This window comes from Chiloscyllium plagiosum, unplaced genomic scaffold (genome assembly GCF_037043375.1).
Source record: "Chiloscyllium plagiosum isolate Xiang-an unplaced genomic scaffold, Cpla_swu_hap1 HiC_scaffold_7, whole genome shotgun sequence".
NCBI classification, from domain to species: domain Eukaryota; kingdom Metazoa; phylum Chordata; class Chondrichthyes; order Orectolobiformes; family Hemiscylliidae; genus Chiloscyllium; species Chiloscyllium plagiosum.
The window spans coordinates 38,506,658-38,521,774 of record NW_028270145.1 but is presented as its reverse complement, the minus strand read 5'-3'; the positions used below and the strand labels follow the sequence as shown (position 1 = coordinate 38,521,774).

The following is a 15,117-nucleotide window of genomic DNA, read 5'->3' as shown; positions in this document are numbered from 1 at the left end:
GTGAAGGTTTGTAGCTCAAGTTGAGGTTTAGGGTGTAGGTTTGCTCGCTGAGCTGTAGGTTTGATATCCAGACGTTTCATTACCTGGCTAGGTAACATCATCAGTGGCGACCTCCAAGTGAAGCGAAGCTGTTGTCTCCTGCATCTGGATCAGGTGCTTTCTATGGTGCATCTGTCAAGAATTAGTAAGGGTGCTTGTGGACATGCCAAATTTCCTATGGCTTCCTGAGAAAGTAGAGATGTTGCTGTGCTTTCTTGGCTGTCAGATCAATGTGGGTGGCTCAGGACAGATTGTTGGTGATTATCACTGACAGCAACTTGAGCATCTCCACCTGAACACCATGGGTGCAGATCAGGGGTGTCCCCTTCAGTCAATGGCAAGTTCCTTTGTTTTGCTGACGCTGATGGAGCAATCGTTGTCTTTACACCATGCCACTAAGCACTCAATCTCTTTCAATCTGCAATGTACTCATCCTCTGACCGTTACTGTCACACTTTGCTTATCTTGTATCTTTACCCTTCATCACTGTGTTCCCTTTCTCTTTAACTTATCACATCTCCCCTATTTGCTTTGAAGCCCTATAAATAGAAAGCAGGAACCATCAGCAGTGCTTCGCCCAGAGGCCCATTGAAGATGTTACCTGGTAGGGTGAGGAAACATCTGGAAATGAACCTTCCAGCTCAGTGAGCAAACCTACATCCAGAACCTCAACCTGAGCTACAAATCTTCTCAAAACTCGCTAAGCCCTTTCTACTGCCTTATTTATATGACTCAGCAAAACACTGTGCCCAGCACAGTTCAGATGAAGCCCCCTCCCAACAGGAAAGTTCCATCTTTCCCCAGGCCTGGTTTCAGTGGCCCTGACTTGAACTTTGTCCCACACCAATCTTTGAGCCGCACCTTCAATTCTTTGATCATATTTACTCTTGGATTGGATACAAGGTAAAAACAATGACTGCAGATGCTGGAAACCAGAATCTGGATTAGTGGTGCTGGAAGAGCACAGCAGTTCAGGCAGCAACCAAGGAGCAGTGAAATCGACGTTTCGGGCAAAAGCCCTTCATCAGGAATAAAGGCAGTGAGCCTGAAGCGTGGAGAGATAAGCTAGCGGAGTGTGGGGGTGGGGAGAAAGTAGCATAGAGTACAATGGGAGAGTGGGGGAGGGGATGAAGGTGATAGGTCAGGGAGGAGAGGGTGGAGTGGATAGGTGGAAAAGAAGATAGGCAGGTAGGACAAGTCCGGACAAGTCATGGGGACAGTGCTGAGCTGGAAGTTTGGAACTAGGGTGAGGTGGGGGAAGGGGAAATGAGGAAACTGTTGAAGCCCACATTTATGCCCTGGGGTTGAAGTGTTCCGAGGCGGAAGATGAGGCGTTCTCCCTCCAGGCGTCTGGTGGTGAGGGAGCGGTGGTGAAGGAGGCCCAGCACCTCCACGTCCTCGGCAGAGTGGGAGGGGGAGTTGAAATGTTGGGTCACGGGGCGGTGTGGTTGATTAGTGCGGGTGTCCCGGAGATGTTCCCTAAAGCGCTCTGCTAGGAGGCGCCCAGTCTCCCCAATGTAGAGGAGACTGCATCGGGAGCATCGGTTGCTCCAATCCCAACCTCACCATCAAGCCAGCGGATAAAGGGGGCGCAGTGGTAGTCTGGTGCACTGACCTCTACACCGCTGAAGCTAAACACCAACTCGAGGACACCTCTTCCTACACCTCCCCAATGACTCATCTTCACCATGGATATCCAATTCCTCTACACCTCCATCCGCCATGACCAGGGCCTCCAAGCCCTCCGATCTTTCCTCTCCAGACGTTCCCAACAGTACCCTTCCACCGACACTCTCATTCGTTTGGCCGAACTGGTCCTCACGCTTAACAATTTCTCCTTTGAATCCTCCCACTTCCTCCAGACCAAAGGGGTAGCCATGGGCACACGTATGGGCCCCAGCTATGCCTGTCTCTTTGTTGGCTACGTAGAGCAGTTGATCTTCCGTAATTACACCAGCACCACTCCCAACCTCTTCCTCCGCTACATTGATGACTGCATTGGCGCCACCTCGTGCTCCCACGAGGAGGTTGAGCAATTCATCAACTTCACCAACACATTCCACCCTGACCTTAAATTTACCTGGACCATCTCTGACACCTCCCTCCCCTTCCTGGACCTCTCCATCTCCATTAATGACGACCGACTTGACACTGACATTTTTTACAAATGCACCGACTCCCACAGCTACCTGGATTACACCTCTTCCCACCCTACCTCTTGCAAAAGTGCCATCCCATATTCCCAATTCCTCCGCCTCCGCCGTATCTGCTCCCAAGAGGACCAGTTCCACCACAGAACACACCAGATGGCCTCCTTCTTTAGAGACCGCAATTTCCCTTCCCACGTGGTTAAAGATGCCCTCCAACGCATCTCGTCCACATCCCGCACCTCCGCCCTCAGACCCCACCCCTCCAACCGTAACAAGGACAGAACGCCCCTGGTGCTCACCTTCCACCATACCAACCTTCGCATAAACCAAATCATCCGCCAACATTTCCACCACCTCCAAAAAGACCCCACCACCAGGGATATATTTCCCTCCCCACCCCTTTCCGCCTTCCGCAAAGACTGTTCCCTCCGTGACTACCTGGTCAGGTCCACACCCCCCTACAACCCACCCTCCCATCCTGGCACTTTCCCCTGCCACCGCAGGAACTGTAAAACCTGCGCCCACACCTCCTCCCTCACCTCTATCCAAGGCCCCAAAGGAGCCTTCCACATCCATCAAAGTTTTACTTGCACATCCACTAATATCATTTATTGTATCCGTTGCTCCCGATGCGGTCTCCTCTACGTTGGGGAGACTGGGCGCCTCCTAGCAGAGCGCTTTAGGGAACATCTCCGGGACACCCGCACCAATCAACCACATCACCCCGTGGCCCAACATTTCAACTCCCCCTCCCACTCTGCCGAGGATATGGAGATGCTGGACCTCCTTCACCGCCACTCCCTCACCACCAGACGCCTGAAGGGAGAACGCCTCATCTTCTGCCTCGGAACACTTCAACCCCAGGGCAACAATGTGGACTTCAACAGTTTTCTCATTTTTCCTTCCCCCACCTCACCCTAGTTCCAAACTTCCAGCTCAGCACTGTCCCCATGACTTGTCCGGACTTGTCCTACCTGCCTATCTCCTTTTCCACCTATCCACTCCACCCTCTCCTCCCTGATCTATCACCCTCTTGGATTGGATACAGGCTGTTTTGTTCTTTGAAACCAAAACTGAAGCATTCTCACTATGAATTTGAATCAGTCTGAAAATAAAAACAAACTGTTGGAGAAACTCAGCAGGTGTGGCAGCATCAATGAAGAGAAGAATAGAGTTAATGTTTCGAGTCTCATTTGACTTCTTCAGAAGTGAAAGGAGCTGGAAAATGTTTTTTTTTAATTCCTGTTGACAGAGTGAGATGTGGAGCAGATATAAAAGGTGTTGAGGGTACCCAAAAATCAAAGGTAGTGGGGGGAAAGGAAATACAAAGATGTGAAATGGGTATCAATGTTAAATGTGTAAAGGAGAAAATGGGCACACTTTGCTGAGGGCGATTAAAAAAACACAGTTGCCTTGGGGGACATGCAAGAACAATGGGGAGCAGGAGTCATGCTCTGAAGGTGTAAAACTCAATGTTGAATCCAAGAGACTGTAAAGTGCTTCAGTGGAATATGTATACACGAAAACAGCATTGTTCCTTGAGCTTGTAATTCAACATTATTAGAACACAGTAGCAGATGCAGGGCATGAGAGTTGTGAACGCAGCACAGTCCATCACGCATTCCGACTGACCACTCATTGACTCGATTTATATTTCTCGCTGCCTCGGGTAGGCAATCAACATAATTGAACCTTGGTTATAATCTCTTCCAACCTCTTCTGTCAGGCAGAAGATACAAAAGCTTAAGCGCACATACCAACAGATTGAAGAACAGCTTCTTCCCCGCTATTTTTAGGCTTCAGAATGGATCTCTCAAATTTTAAATGTAATGTTGATCTTGCTGTTTGTGCACTTTCTCTGCCGCTGTAGCATTGTATTCTTTGCTCTGTCCTATGAGCCTCATGCACTTTGTGTGGTATGATCTGCCTGTACTGTATGCATTGCAAACCTTTTCCTAAGTACATGTGACAATAATAAATCAAATCAAGATGGTTTATTGAAATGACAAGCATCTGGAAGGCTAGGATCATTCTTGCAGACCAAGCAGAGGTGTTCTGCAAAGCAGTAACCCAGTTTGTGTTAGGTCCTGCCATTGTAAAGTACGGTACATTGCGAGCAACGGATAAAGTAGACTGAAAGAAATACAAATATAAAAGACTCACACTGAATTTGAAACGTTAACTCTGTGTCTGTCTAAACAGTCTGTCTGCCTGCCTTCTGCAGCACTTTCTGTTTTTATTTCATACTTCCAGCATCTATAATATTTTGCTTTTGACAATTAAACTGAACCCCTGACTCACTGTACAGTCTCTAATTATCCACCAGGACCCCTTACACAATCCTGGAACCCAGACACCACTTAACCCATGATCACTTTTGGGGGGGGCATGGGGGCAAGGGAGGGTGATCACTGTCGGGACTGAGGGAGGGTGATAACTGTTGGGAGGTTGGAGTGAGGGGGTGATCAATGTCGGAAGTGTGGAGGTGAGGGAAGTTGATCACTGTTAGGTCTGAGGGAGGGTGACTACTATTATGGGTGGTGGTGAGACTGTAAATAATTATTAATAAAGCATGTTCATAGCAGAAGAAAGAGAGAAACTTAAGAATGGAAGTTTGGAGAGAAGATTGTTTGTGTGGAAAAATATAGAAGATGAGGAATGGTCTCCTTTTTTTCATAGGATCCCTACAGTGTGGAAACAGGCCATTTGGCCCAACAAGTCCACAAATCCCCTCCGAAGGGTAATCCACCCAGACCCACTCCCCTACCCTATTACTTTACATTTTCCCTGACTTTATAGGCCCTCATTTTCAGTTGGACTCTTGTCTCTAGACATAAAAAACAAAACAACTGCTGTTACCATAGCCAAAGATGACTATTTAATTTGCATTATCATACATTGAACACGTTAGAAAGGAGCTAGCCAGTTTGCAATATTCACCAAAGTCAATGGCCTCTGATGATTCAGAACACTTGGTGACCCCATCTTTCTGATGGAAGATCCAAGAACATTTGTTGGTGCTGTGATCAGAATCTGTCTTCCAATACCATGTGACAAAACCTCCAGAATGCTTTCAGCCTGAGTTGCCAAGCTTCTGCTCAAATCCATCCATTAATGACCAATTCCTAGGGACTATAGCTTCCAATATACACTCTCTGGCAGGAACATATCATTCAAGCAGCATGTCACATTCAACTCAGAAAGTTAGGTTCGGAACTAAACAGATCCTATGATTAGTTCATCATTGACTCATCAATAGCAACTGTGGAATAGCTGAACAACCTATTTTAAATGTATCAAAACAAAGAGCTGCAGATTCTGGAGATTTGAACTAAAAACAGAAATTGCTGGAGGAACTCCATATCTGTGGTAAATGTAATCTGGTATCAGAGATAGTGCTGCGATCACATGAGGAGGAGGCTGAATGGCTCCTCTTTTCTTTTGCTTGTAGGTCTTCTTACTTTGAAACGGATAAACTTGCCAATTCAGTGAACACAAGTCTGTTTATTAGTTTTAATTAAAGAAAAAGAAAATATTTTCTTCATAGTTTATCAAAGGAAACAATTAACTTTATTATAATAAACCCACTAAGTAAGATAACAAATATGCATAACGTTTGCACTCAGAAACACCACTGTTGTGCTTTCTTCCTTCCCTCCTCCTGTAACCAAACAAAAAGAGTGAAAAATTGAAAGAGGCTATTAGAAACTTTGTTGTAACCCTAGAGGGTACTTGATCAGTTTGTAAAGATTGCATTGTAATTTGAGTAAACAGCTAATTGGAAATTAACAACGAAATAGTTTGAGAGGGGCTCCTTTGTGGAGGGAGTGCTGCTGGTCAGAATAAGTGCGGGCTCAGCTGAACGTCCGTGAGAAACATGGGCAAGGTAAAGGGAAAGTAAGATTCTTCTATCTTTCTAAGTATAAAGGGGCAGAGATGGCAGTCAGGGCAGTGGTGTGCTCCTCCCGCCAGATGTGGGAGATCAGGGAGAAGTCTAGTGTCCCTGACTCTCTGTCTGCAGGAAGTATGACCGGCTACAGCTCCTCACGGACTGCTGTTCATTTGGAGTGGCAGTTGGACACACTGAGGAACATAGAGGGCACAGAGAGTGTAATAGACACTCGTTACAGGGAAGTGGTCACACCACAGGTTCAGTCAGGTCAATGGGTGACCTGGAGGAGAGGCAGGCAGGTCGTACAGGAGTTTCCTGTGGCTGTTCCCCTTTCTAACAGATATACAGTTTTGGATACTGTTGAGGGGAATAGCCACTCAGGAGTACAACAGCAGCAGCCAGGTCTGTAGCACCACAGCTGGCTCTGCTATAGAGCAGGGTCGGGCAAGATCCAAGTAAGCAATAGTGGTGGGGAGACATTGTGTCATAGAGATATACAGCACAGAAACAGACCCTTCCATCCAACCCATCCCTGCCAACCAGGTATCTTAAATAAATCTAGTCCCATTTGTCAGCATTTGGCCCATATCCCTCTAAGAAGAAAGTAAGGACTGCAGATGCTGGAGATTAGAACTGAAAATGTGTTGCTGGAAAAGCGCAGCAGGTCAGGCAGCATCCAGGGAACAGGAGAATTGACGTTTCGGGCATAAGCCCTTCCTGAAGAAGGGCTTATGCCCGAAACGTCGATTCTCCTGTTCCCTGGATGCTGCCTGACCTGCTGCGCTTTTCCAGCAACACATTTTCAGCCCATATCCCTCTAAACCTATCCCATTCATTTACCCATCTAGATGCCTTCAAAGGTTATAATTGTACCAGCCTCCACCAATTCCTCTGGCAGCTCATTCTACATACACATCACTCTCTGTGTGAAAAAGTTGTCCCTTAGGTCCCTTTTAAATCTTTCCCCTTTCAACTTAAACCAATGCCCTCCAGTTCTGGACTCCCCCACCCCAGGGAAAAGGACTTTGCCTATTTACCCTATCCATACCCCTCATGATTTTATAAACCTCAGGCTCCAATGCTCCCGGGAAAACAGTCCCACCTATTCAACCTCTCCGTATAGCTCAAATCGTCCAACCCTGGCAATATCCTTGTAAATCTTTTCTGAACCCTTTCAAGTTTCAAAACATCCTTCCGACAGCAGGGAGACCAGAATTGCATGCAGGATTCCAAAAGTGGCCTAACCCATATCCTGTACAACCATAACATGACCTCCCAACTCTTATACTCAATGCACTGACCAATAAAGGAAAGCATATCAAACACCTTCTTCACTATCCTATCTACCTGTGACTCCACTTTCAAGGAGCTATGAACCTGCACTGCAAGGACTCTGTTCAGCCTCACTCCCCAGGACCTTCCCATTAAGTGTACAGGTCCTGCCCTGATTTGCCTTTCCAAAGTGCAGCACCTCACATTTATCTAAATTAAACTCCATCTGCCACTTCTCAGCTTGCTCATTAAGGGCACAGACAGATGTTTCCGTGACATGTTTGAGACTCTAGGATGGTGTGTTGCCTCTCAGCTGCCAGGGTCAAGGATGTCTCTGAGTGGTTGCATAAAATTCTTGACAGGGAGGGTGAGTCATTGCGCACATTGGTACCAATGAAGAGGGAGGTAGGAAGAAGGATGTGGAGTGAGTACAGGGAGTTAGGAAAGAGATTGAAAAGCAGGACCTCGAGGGTAATGATCTCAGCGTTACTGCCAGTGCCACGTGCTGGTGAGGCAAGGAGTAGAAAGAGAGGACAGATGAATGCATGGCTAAGGAGCTGGTGCAGTGGCAGGGTTTCAAGCTCTTGGATCATTGCAACCTCTTCTGGGGTAGAAGTGACCTGTACAAGAGGGACAGGTTGCACCTAAACTGGAGGGGAACCAATATCCTCACAGGGAGGATAACTTATGCTACTCAGGGGGGTTTAAATAGAGTGGAAGGAGGCTAGGAACCAGAGCAGCAGGTCAGCAAGTGGAGGGATTGAGGGGAAGATAGATGTAAGGACCAGTAAATCAGAAAGGAAGGACAGGCAAAGACAGGTAAATGAACATGATGGTATAAATGGGCTGCAGTGTATTTATTTCAATGCAAGGAGTGTTATGGCTAAGGCAGATGAGCTTACAGCCTGGATTAGTAAATGGGACTATGATATTGTGGCCACTATAGGGGCTTAGTTGAGAGAGGGACAGACCTGACTGCTCAACATTCCAGGGGTTTGTTGTTTTAGACAAGATAGAGAGGAAGGTAAAAGAAGTGGAGGAGTTGCATTACTAATCAGGGAGAATGTCACATCTATAATCAGAGAGGACATAGTGGAGGGCTCATCCACTGAGGGAATATGGGGCGAGCTCAAAAATACAATGGGTGCAATGACTCTGATAGGATGATACTATTGGGCCCCCAACAGCCACTGAGACATTGAGGACTACCAATGTCAGCAAATCATGGAAAGATAAATAGCAACAGGGTTGTCATAGTGGGTGACTTTAACTTCCCCAATATTGACTGGGACTGTCTGAGGCTTAGATGGCAAATAATTTGTTAAGTGCATTCAAGAGGGTTTCTTAAAATAGTATATGGATAGTCCGACTAGAAGTTTTAGCTAATGAGCCTGGTCAGATAAATGACCTTCCATTGGGAGAGCATTTTCGAAACAGTGATCACAACTGCTTAGGTTTTAAGATAGCTATGAGAAAGAATAAGTCAGGACTTTACAGACCTAAACTGGGGGAGGGTGAATTATATCGGAATCAAGCAGGAGCTGGGGCGTGTTAATTAGGAGGAGCTGTCATCAGGCACATCCACATTTCACATATGGGAGTTGTTTAAAGACAGGCTGATCAGAGTTCAGGACTAGCAGGTTCCAGTAAAGAGGAGGGCTGAAAAATGTGTTGCTGGAAAAGGGCAGCAGGTCAGGCAGCATTAAGGAGCAGGAGAATCAACGTTTCGGGCATAAGCCCTTCTTCAGGAATGAGGAAGGTGTGCTAAAATAAAAAGTAGGGAGGAGGGACTTGGGGAAGGGGTGTTGGGAATGCGATAGGTGGAAGGAGTTAAGGTGAGGGTGATAGGCCAGAGAGGGGGTGGGGGCAGAGAGGTCGGGAAGAAGATTGCAGGTCAAGAAGGCAGTGCTGAGTCCAAGGGTTGGGACTGAGATAAGGTGGGGGGAGGGGAAATGAGGAAGTTGATCTCCAGCATCTGCAGTCCTCACTTTCTCCTAGTAAAGAGGAGGGTCAAGGATGGCACGAGGGAGGTTGTGAATTTAGTCAAAAGGGAAAAAGAAGCACATATAAGATTCAGGAAGCTAAAATTGGACAGGGCCCGTGCAGAATATAAAGGAAGCAGCAAAGGACTCAAGCAGGGAATAAAGGAGAGCAAGAAAGGACCTTGCCGTGTGGGGTTAAAGAGAATCCCAAGGCATTCTATGCATATGTTGAAAACAAGACGATAACAAGGGAGAGGGTAGGACTGCTCAAGGATAAAGGTGGGAAATTGTGCTTATAGGCAAAGGATGTGGTAAGATGCTAAATGGGTAGTTTGAGTCATAGAACATAGAACAGTAAAAGCACAGGAATGGGCCTTGCGGCCCACGAATTAAACTAATCCTTTCTGCCTACCCTTGGTCCATATCCCTCCATTCCTGGTACATTCATGGAGTTTTCTAAAAGCCCTTTTATCATATCTGCCTCCACCATTACCCCTGGCAGAACATTCCGGACTCCTACCACTCTCTATATAAACACACCTGCCCCTCATGTCTCCTTTGGACTTACTCCCTCTTGCCTTCAATGCGTGCCCCCTAGTAATAGACACTTAAATGCTGGGAAAAAGATTCTGACCATCAACCCTCTCTATGCATCCCATAATTTGATCGACCTCTATCAAGTCTCCTCTCAGCCTCTGCTGCTCTACAGAAAACAGCCTGAGACTTTCTAGCCTCTCCTTACAGCTCATACCATCTAATCCAGGCAGCATCCTGATAAACCTCTCCTGCATCTCTCCAAAGCCTCCGTATGCCTCCTGTAATGTGGCAGCAGGAACTGAATGCAATACTCTGTGTGGCCTAAGCAAAATCTTGCAAAGCTGCAAGATTGGGGTGGCACAGTAGCTCAGTGGTTAGCACTGCTGCTTCACAGTGCCAGGGACCCGTGTTCGATTCCAGCCTCAGGTGACTGTTTGTATGGAAGTTGTATGTTCTCCCCCTGTCTGTGTGGGTTCCCTTCAAGTGCTCTGGTTTCCTCCCACAATCCAAGATGCTAAATTGCCTATAATATTTGGGGACGTGTAGGGTTAGGTGCATTAGTCAGTGGTAAATGTAGAGGAATGGGTATGGGTGGGATACTCTTCAGAGGTTTGGTGTGGACTTGCTGGGTTGAAGGACCTGTTTCCACAATGTAGGGAATCTATGAACATGACTCTTGGACTTACCAATAAAGGTAAGCATGCCATACGCCTTCTTTACCACCTTATCCACTTGTGTAGCCACTTTCAGTGAGCTACGGACTTGAATCCAAAGATCCTTCTGTACATCAGACTCCTGTCATTAACTGTACACTTTTCCTTAACATTTGATCTCCCAAAGTGCAACACCACATACCTACCCAGGTTAAATTCCATCTGCCAATATTCTGCCTATATCTGCAATTATATCCACTGAATCCTTTGACAACCTTCTATACTATCCACAACTCCACTGATCTTTTTATCAAGTGCAAACTTACTCACCTACCCATCTACATTTTCATCAGTCATTTATATATGTCACAAATAGCAGGGTTCCCAGTAAAAATCCCTGCAGAACACCACTAGTCACGGACCTCCAGCCTGAAAAACACCCTCTGTCTTCTATGGGCAAGCCAAATCTGAATCCAAGTGGCCAAGTCACTGTCATTCCCATGCATCTCAATCTTCCAGATGAGCCTACCATGAGGGACCTTGTCAAAAACCTTACTAAAATCCATGAAACAACATCCACTGCTCTACCCTCATCAATCACCTTTGTCACCTCCTTAAAAAATTCAATCAAGGTAGTTCGACATTGCTTGCCCTGCACAAAGCCATCCTGACTGTCCCTAATTAGGCTTTTTTCCCCAAATGTGCATAAAACCTATCCTTAAGAATTCTCTTCAAAAGCTTCTCAGCCACTGATATATGTCTGTGCTTTCCTAGATTATCCCTATTACCTTTCTTAAACAGAGGAACAACATTAGTTGTTTGCCTAGTCCTCTGGGACCTCTCCGATGGCTAGTGAAGATATCAAGATCTTGGTCAAGGCCCCAGCAATCTTCTGCCTTGCCTCTCTCATGAATCTGGCTTAGATACCATTGGACCCTAGGGACTTATCAACCTTAATGCTCTTCAACATATCCAAGACCATTTCTTTCTTGACCTCAAAATGCTTTAGCATATTAGCATGCTGCACACAAATCTCACTAACCCCATATCCTTTGGTAGGATTTGATTTGATTTATTGTTGTCACATGTACCTAAGTACAGTGAAATGCTTTGTTCTGCAAGCAGTATAGACAGATAATAGCAAACAAGGACATACAGATCATAGTGTGAGGCACACAAGGTGACGGCAGCACAGGAGGTGTGCAAAACAAGATCAAGATTAGAGAGTCCATTCAACAGTCTGGCAGTGGCAGAGAAGAAGCTGTTCTTGAACCTGTTGATGTGTGTGTTCAAGCTTCTGTATCTTCTGCCTGATGGAAGAGGTTGTAGGAGAGCATTACTGGAGTGGAAGGGGTCTTTGATAATGTTGGTAGCCTTTCCAAGGAAACAAGAGATGTAAATGGGGTCCATGGACGGGAGGTTGGCTTCTGTGGTGGTCTGGACTATGCACACAACCTTGTATAGTTTCTTCCAGTCCTGGAATGTTTAGGGTAGGTGCATTAGTTAGAGGTAAATGTAGAGGAATGGGTCTGGATGGGGTTGCCGTAGCAGGCTATTATGCACCTGGATAGAACTCTTGCAATGATGCGTCAGTGAAAGTTGGTGAGGGTCTTTATGGACATGCTGAATTTCCTGAGCTGCCTGAGGAAGAAGAGGAGTTTTTGTGCCTTCTTGACTGTCGCATCCTGGTGGAGATTCAGAACAGGTTGTCAGTTATTGTTACTTCTAGAAACTTGACATTCTAGACTCTCTCCACCTCAGCTCCATTGACGTGGATAGGGGCATATTCTCCTCCTTGCTTCCTGAACTCAATCATCAGTTCTTTTGTTTAGCCGACATTGAGAGAGAGGCTGTTATCATTGCATCATGACGCCAAGCCCTCTATCTCCTTTCTGTATTCTGACTCATCATTGCTTGATGTCCGTCCTACCGTGGTGGCGTCATCAGCAAACATGTAGATGGTGTTCATTTGGAATTTGGCTTCACGGTCATGGGTGTACAGGGGACTGAGAATGCATCTTTGCGGGATGCCAGTGATGAGGATAATTCTGAAGGCAGAGCTGTTGTCTATGTTCATTGATTGCAGTCTGTAGGTCAGGAAGCTGAGGATCCAGTTGAAGAGGGCGGAAATGAGACCTTGGTCTCAGAGTTTTGAGATCAGTCTCAAAGAGATTATGGTGTTGAAGGCAGAGCTGTAGTTGATGAGTAGGAACATAGTGTTGGTATCCTTATTCTCCAGATGTTCTAAGGATGAGTGTAGGACTAAGGAAATAGCGTACGGCATGGACCAGTTTTGCCGGGGGGCAAGTTGTAGGAGATGAGAGTTGATATAAGCCATGACCAGCTTATTGAAGCACATCATGATTATGGAGGTCAGAGCCACTGGGCAGTACTCATTAAGGCATATTGCATATGTTCTGTTTGGTGCTGGAATGATGGTGATCTTCCTGAGGCAGGTGGGGACTTCGGCTTGCAGAAAGGGAGAGGTTGTAGATGTCAGTGAATACCTCTGCTAGCTGGTCCACACATGATCTAAATGCATGGCCAGAAACTCTATCTGAGTCCATCGCTTTCTTTGGTTTGACTCTCAGGAAGACTGATATGACATCTGCAGTGGTGACAGAGGGAACAGGTGTGCCTGGCATTGTCCGAGCAGATGACACGGTGCCATTGGCATTCTCTTGAACTGAGCATAGAAAGCATTGAGCGCATCAGGGAGGGATGTGTTTTTTGTCTGCTATCATTTTGTATCCCGTTATATTGTGTAAGCCTTGATGCAGGTGGTGGGTGTCTGTGTGGTTGATTTGGGCCCCTAACCTGGTCTGGTACTGCCATGTGGCATCCTTAGTATTCACCCAGGAGAAGAATATGGAGGTTAGTGAGATTAGTGTGGAGCATGCTAATATCCTAGGGCATTCTGAGATCAAGAAAAAAGTGGTGTTGGGTCTCTTGAAGAGCATTAAGATGCATAAGTCCCCAAGGCTGATGGTATCTTAGCCAGATTCATGAGAGGGGCAAGAGTGGAGATTGCTGGGGCTTTGACCAAGATGTTTGTATCCTCATTAGCCCCTGGAGAGGTCCCAGAGGACTAGGCAAGTACCTAATGTTGTTCCTCTGTTGAAGAAGGAAAATAGAGATAGTCCAGGAAACTATAGACTGGTGACTCTCATATTGGTGGATGGAAAGCTATTGGAAAGAATTCTGAGGGACAGGATTTATGTGCATTCGGAAAAGCATGGCCTAAATAGGTACAGTCAGCATGGCTTTGTGCAGGGCAGGTAATGTCTTAATAACTTGATTGAATTTTTCGAGGAGGTGACGAAGGTGATTGATGAGGGTAGGTCAGTGAATATTGTCTACATTGATTTTAGTAAAGCTTTCAACAAGGTCCCTTATGGTAGGGTTATCCAGGAGGTTAAGATGCATAGGATCGACAGTGACTTGGCCACTTGGATTCAGATTTGGCTTGCCTATAGAAGACAGAAGTTAGTGGTGGAAGGGTATTTTTCAGAATGGAAGACCATGAGTAATGGTGTTCTGCAGGGATCTGTGCTCAGACCCCTGTTGATTGTGATATCAGTGTGGAAGCCAGACATTCGGCCCCTTGAGTCCAGACCGACCCTCCAAAGAGCATCCCACCCAGACACATCCCCAACTCTATCCCCGTAGCCCTGCATTTCACATTAATAATCCATCTAGCCTGCACATCCCTGGATACCACGGCGCAATTTAGTTTGGCCAATCCACTTAACCTGCATATCTTTGGACTGTGGGAGGAAAGTGGACCACCTGGAGGAAATCCATGCAGCCACAGAGAGAATGTGCAAACTCCACACAGTCACCCAAGGATGGAAACAAACCCATGTCCCTGGATCTGTGAGGCAGCAGTGCTAACCACTGAGCCACTGTGCCGCTCACATATAAATGACTTGGATGAAAATGTAGATGGTGGGTTCGTAAGTTTGTAGACAACACAAAGAGCAGTGGAGTTGTGGATAGTGTAGAAGGTTGCCAAAGGATTCAGCGGGAGTTAGCTCAGTTGCATATGAGCGGAGAAATGGAGTTTTAATCCAGGCAACTGTGAAGTGCTGCACTTTGGGAGGTCAAATGTTAAGGAAGAGTATGGCTAATGGCAGGACCCTGAACAGCACTGATGTACAGAGGGATCCTGGAGTTTAAATCCTTAGTTCCCTGAAAGTGGCCACGCAAGTAGATAGGGTGGTAAAGAAGGTGTATGGCATGCTTACCTTTATTGGTTGCGGAATTGAGTACAAGAATCAGGACGTCATGTTGCAGCTTTATAAGACTTTGGTTAAGTCACACTTAGAGTACTGTGTTCAGTTCTGGTCGCCACATTACAGGAAGAATGTGGAGGCTTTGGAGAAAAGGTGCAGAAGAGGTTTTACCAGGATGCTGCCTGGATTAGAGAGTATGAGCTATAAGAAGAGGCTAGAAAAATCTTGGATTGTTTTCTCTAGAGCAGCAGAGGCTGAGGGGAGACTTAATATAAGTCTATACAATTATGGAATATATAGATAGGGTTGACGGTCAGAATCTTTTTCCCAGAGTTGAAATATCTAAAATTGGAGGAG

General features: G+C 46.2%; 2 protein-coding genes across 5 annotated transcripts in view; one reads left to right on the top strand and one right to left on the bottom strand.

The window, feature by feature from the left end:
* The window catches only part of cunh21orf58 (chromosome unknown C21orf58 homolog), a 306,245-nt gene that overhangs the window by 85,899 nt on the left and 205,229 nt on the right, over positions 1–15,117 (bottom strand). Inside the window, exon 5 of one of the 2 annotated variants that reach the window (XR_015757639.1) lies at positions 4,209–5,850. The exons of the other annotated variant lie outside the window; for it this stretch is intronic. The gene's annotated coding sequence lies outside the window, so the exon portion shown is untranslated. Of the gene's footprint in view, positions 1–4,208; positions 5,851–15,117 lie in introns of those variants that run through there. 2 annotated transcript variants of the gene reach the window in all.
* LOC122551461 (caspase-8-like) overlaps positions 1–15,117 on the top strand; it is a 140,841-nt gene that overhangs the window by 65,383 nt on the left and 60,341 nt on the right. The gene's annotated exons all lie outside the window — the stretch shown is intronic.